Source organism: Siphateles boraxobius, unplaced genomic scaffold (assembly GCF_051911475.1).
Source record: "Siphateles boraxobius isolate OS27281-9 unplaced genomic scaffold, OSU_SipBor_1 22, whole genome shotgun sequence".
Lineage (NCBI taxonomy): Eukaryota > Metazoa > Chordata > Actinopteri > Cypriniformes > Leuciscidae > Siphateles > Siphateles boraxobius.
In genome coordinates this window covers 12,262,656-12,268,659 of record NW_027508833.1, presented here as the reverse complement: position 1 = coordinate 12,268,659, position 6,004 = coordinate 12,262,656, and positions in this window count along the sequence as shown.

Sequence of the window (6,004 nt, the reverse complement as noted above, 5' to 3'; positions counted from 1 at the left end):
ACTGTAATTGCATAAAGCTACCACATTCGGTAAGACAAACGCAATGATCCTCGTGATTATCTGTAAGAAATTTATAACACTATCAAAAACAATAGCATAATACAGATCTGTTTGTTACAGAATGAAATTTGAAATAACTTACTGGCCAGCAGGAAGACGGCTCATGCTGTTTTACCCTTCCACAAAGTCATCATAAAAACATTAATTAAAGCAGTGTTCCTCAACTAGCAATCTATTCAGTCAGCATATTTGTGTTTGATCTGTGTGAATTACAGAAATATAAGACTTGCTAGGCCTACTTTTTTTCTATATTTCTTTGCACAAAACTCTCCAGAAAGTGCCATTTAATGGTTTATTTTTCAAAAAAATAAAATAAAAAAGGGTCGCAGCTTAATGTCCATGGGGGAATGTGGGTCCAATGGCCTAACCATTATAGCACAATTATTTATACAACACCCCGGACCTCACTAATTTTCAAACCCTGGTTACGGCCTTGATTAGTGATCTTAAAAAGAATGGCAGTGATCCGGTGACATGCCCATTTAGCAGGGGATTTTCACCCATAATCAACTGTAGGCTACTTATGGGACAGTTTGTCTGAAGCAAAATACAGCTATAAAAGAGCTATTGTTATCTCAGTAACTTTTGTTCAGCTGCACCCTCGTGTTACTTAATGTTTCAGATAGTTATATCCCTTTAATTCTCAATAGTATTTTCAAAATAAATGTAATAACATTGAGTGAGTCTGGGAGCGGAGTTTTGGAGGATCCGGTGGCTAGGAGAAAAGGTCAATGGCTGAGTTGAGAGGAATGAGGTGTGATCCGGGAGGTGCAGGAAGTGAGGTGGATGAAGGAAGTGAGATTGAGGTAGACACAGGTAACGAGGGAAAATCAAACAACGAAGAATGGAGGATAGTGAATCGGAAAAAAATGAAAAGAAAGCAAAGAGAATCTGAAGGAGAAAAAGGAGAGGAAGAACAAAGTTCTGAAATTAAAGTCATTCTGCGATTTCAATCTCCTTGTACATCAAATCCCTTGAAGGTTAGTGATGCAATATATAAATTGGTAGGTGAAGTACGGTTTGTTAAAACTTTAAGAGATGGGAATCTACTGATTATATGTAGAGATAGAGTTCAGCAGCATGGATTAATGAAGTGTAAATCATTGCTTGGGAAGGAGGTTAAACCACAAGTATGGGAAGACAGAAGGAAGGTTATGGGAGTAATATCTGGAGTATCAACTGATATAACTGAAGAAGAAATCAGGGATAATGTAAGAGGAGTGAAAGTAATGAGAGTTAAACGTTTACCTTTTACAAGAGATGGTGTTAAGGGGCCCAGCTTGTCTGTATTGTTGACTCTAGAGGAAGATAAAATTCCTGAAAGAATCAGAATTGGGTTTGTCAGCTATATAGTAAGACCATATATCGCTCCCCCTATGAGATGCTTTAAATGCCAGCATTTTGGGCATATTGCAGCAGCTTGTAAGAGTAAACTCTGTTGTGCCAAATGCGGAGGGGAACATAAATACAGGAAATTTGTGAGAGAGGAGCTAAAATCAAGTGTTGTAATTGTGGAGGAGAGCACAGTGCTGCCTACAAAGGATGTGATGCACATAAAAAATCGGTTCAAATTCAGAATGTGAAGGTAAAAGAAAAACTAACGTACGTTGAGGCAATTAGAAAAGTTAAATCTAATGAGGATAATAGTAGATTAGCACTAATAGTAGATAGCTAATAGTAGATAATAGTAGATAGCAATCCCCAGTTCAAAATTTGCATAAGTGTAGCAATATTACCAAGGATACACTTATAGTGGAGAAGAAAAAGTTTGTAGCATTTATGGTGGAAATCATTAACTGCTCTGCCCAAGCATGTAGCCGAACAGAGAGAATTAAGATAATTGCAAAAGCGGCAGAAAAATATTTTGAAATGGAAGAGATGTCAGTAGAGATCATCAAGGCAACAATTAGAATGGGGATATCAGATTCACAATCAACATTTGGTGGTGGAGATTAATAATGATGCTAAGCATTCTACAATGGAATGCGAGGAGTCTAATTGCGAACGGAGAAGAATTAAAACAGCACATTCAGGAGCAATCTGTCATACCTAACATTATTTGTATTCAGGAATCTTGGCTAAAACCTTCACTTGATTTTATATTGTATGGATATACAGCAGTACGTAAGGATAGAACCCTTGCTATGGGTGGTGGAGTTATAACCTTCATTCAACATGGTGTTAATTATAGAGTTATCAACAGTGAAGAGCTTGAGATAATTATAATTGAAGTATCGGTGAATAAAACAAAAACTAGAATAATAAATTTTTATAATCCTTGTAAAAAAATAACTAGAGACATGTTGGAGAGTATATATGATGTGGAAAAATCCAAAGTTATAATATGTGGAGATTTTAATGCAAATAATACCCTGTGGGGAAGTGCTAGAACAGATGGAGATGGGTACATTATTGAGGATTTTATGGATGATAATCAGTTAGTGTGTTTAAATGATGGAAGAGGCACTAGATACGATGTAGCACATGGTGTAGAAACTGCAATAGATCTTACTTTTGTATCACAACAACTAGCAGGTTCTTGCATATGGGATGTGAGAAGTGATAATGCAATGGGTAGTGATCATTATCCTATCTGGGTAAAGATAAGGAGTCAAAATGTTAGTTTTGAAGAAAATTGGATTCCAAGATGGAGAATGAAAGAGGTCAATTGGGGACTGTATAATTTTAAAACAAGCAGCAAATTAATTGAAATGATGCCAAATTTGAGTGAAGACATTGAGGAATTAAACAATTTGATTATTAACATAATGCATAAGTCAGCTGAGGAAACAATAGGTAAAACATCTGGAGCAAAGAAGAAGAAAATGATACCATGGTGGTCTGATGAGTGTAGAGAGGCTGTTAAAAACAGGAATAAAGCTTTTAAAGGTGTTAAATCTAATCATTCATTTGATAAATTATTGGAGTACAAAAGAACACAAGCTAAAACTAAAAGAATTATAAAAGAAACTAAAAGGAAATACTGGAGAGATTTCTGTAGTAATATTGGGACAGGAATTAAAATAAATGATATATGGGGAATGGTTAGAAAGATGGGTGGCATAAGAAGGGACTTTTCACTACCAGTATTAATAGATAGTGGTATTGAGGCAGTAACTAGTAGAGAAAAAGCTGAGATGCTCGCAAAATCTTTTGTAAAAATACATAGTTCAAAGAACCTTTCTAGTGAAGAGCTAGATATAAGAATGAGGATCATGGAAGATAATAAAGATATGCTGGGGATGAAAGTGGTGGGGGAGAACTCACTAGATGCAGATTTTACAATGTTTGAACTAAAAAGAGCATTGATTGGTGTAAAAAATACCTCACCAGGGAGAGACGGGATATGCTATAAAATGATTGAAGAAATATCTGATGTGGCAAAAAATGTGATACTGGTGTTATATAATAAATTTGGGAGCGAGGGAAATTAACCACTGGGTGGAAACATTCAGTAATAGTCCCTATAGGGAAACCAGGAAAGGATAAAACGAATGTCAAAAGCTACAGACCAATAGCGTTAACGTCTAATTTATGTAAACTCATGGAGAGGATGATTACTAAAAGGTTAGGGCACACATTAGAAAGCAGAGGGCTGATCACACCATACCAGAGTGGTTTTCGTACTGGAAGAACAATATGGATCCTGTAGTCTGCCTAGAGAATGAGATACGTAAAGCACAAGTTAATAAAGAATCTGTTTTGGCAATATTTTTTGATATAGAGAAGGCTTATGACATGCTGTGGAAAGAAGGACTTTTAATTAAGTTGAATAAAATGGAAATAGGTGGTAAAATGTTTAACTGGATTAAAGATTTTTTAAAGGATAGAACCATAGAGGTAAGGATAGGATCAGAGTTATCAAGTACATACACAATAGATAATGGCACCCCACAAGGTAGTGTATGCAGTCCAATTCTTTTTAATATAATGATTAATGATGTGTTTGATGGAGTGAATCAAAGGATAAACAGGGCATTATATGCAGATGATGGAGCATTGTGGGTGAGGGGCCGTAATATAGATAATTTACAGCAAAGGATGCAAACAGCAATTAGTCAGGTTGGAAAATGGTCATTTGAATGGGGGTTCCATCTGTCAGTAGAAAAAACGCAATTCATCTGTTTTTCTAAGAAAAGGGTAAAACCAACAATAGATCTTAAGATATATGGGCAATCTCTCAAACAGGTTTATGAGTTAAGATATCTTGGTGTGTGTTTTGATAGTAAACTCACTTTTAGAAATCATGTACAGAAAATGGTGGAAAAATGTAAGAAAGCAATTAATCTTTTAAAGTGTCTATCAGGTTATTATTGGGGGGCATCAGGCTCTTCTTTGAAAATAATTGATATAGCAATAATCCGATCAGTGTTTGATTATGGATGTACAGTATATAAAACAGCAGCTAAAACGACATTGGCTGAATTGGACAGGCTGCAGGCCAAAGCTCTCCGGCTGTGTAGTGGAGCTTTCCGAACATCACCTATCTCAGCGCTGCAGGTGGAAGTAGGGGAAATGCCTTTAGATCTTAGGAGGTTAAAGCTCTCTCTAGCATATTGGGTAAACTTACAAGGGCATGAGAATATACATCCTACAAAATTGGTGTTAGAGGAATGCTGGGAATATGGTCGCATTGTGGAAAATAGTTTTGGATGGAGTAGTAAAAAAGAGGCAGATGAAATGGGAATCAGTAATATATCCTGCAGCAAAACTGTTAACTTGAGCATAACTCCTCCTTGGTTTTTTTGCTATCCTGTAGTTAATTTAGAGACTAAAAACATAGTTAAGACGGGATTGTGTCAAAGTGTACAACAGTATATAGAAGTAAAATATAATGATACAGTACAAATATTTACAGATGCATCCAAAGAACCAGCAGGTAAAACGGGGGTGGCTGTATACATTCCTAAATATAAAGTCACAATACAAAAAAGAACCTCAAACCACCTCTCAATCTTCTCTGCAGAAATGACGGCCATCATAATGGCACTACAGTGGGTAGAAGAAGTGAAGCCATATAAATTGGTTATTTGTTCAGACTCTATGTCCTCCTTAACTAGCATCCAGACTGGGAAATCTGAATGCAGGCAGGATCTTTTAGACGAAGTTCATCAGATATTATTCAGAATAAAGCAACAGAAGCTAATAACACAGTTCACTTGGGTTCCAGCGCACACAGGTATTGAGGGGAATGAGAAGGCAGACGAGTTGGCAAAAGAAGCACTTAAAGCAGAACAAGTAGAAATACAGGTACCACTCAGCAAATCAGAAATTAAAACAATAATTAAAGATGGTATTCATAAACTCTGGCAGGATAAATGGGATAAGGGGGAAAAAGGTAGTAATTTATATAGTATTCAACAAAATGTGACAGTTAAAAAAATGAGTTCATTATCACGACAGGAGCAAACATGGTTCACTAGGCTAAGGTTAGGACATACAGGACTGAACAGCAACCTACATATAATAGGGAAACATGAGACAGGAATGTTCCCATATTGTACGGAAACTGAAACTGTGAAGCATGTACTTTTGACATGTAGGCAGTACCTTGAAGAGAGAGAAAAAATTAAGAGGGTAACAAAGAAGTCTGTTAATTTAAGCAACCTGTTGAAACTACCAGGAACACACTCTACAATAAAAGCAGTGATAGAATTTCTTTAAAAAACCACAGTTAGCAAGAAGACTTTAGTGGGGTTTTTTTTATTTAATTTTTTTTATATATTTTTTTTTATATGGAGGTTGAGTTGAGGTTGAAGCTGGAGGAGCTAAACACGTAGCGCCAGCTGAAGCTTGGGCTCTGGTTCCAATTTTCTTTTTTTTTCACGTCCCAATGTGATCACACCTTATTCCAGTAGATGGCGGTAATGCACATAGATTGCAAACTGCCAATAAAAGTCACAGAAGAAGAAGAAGAAGAAGAAGAGTCTGGGAGCGTGTATTA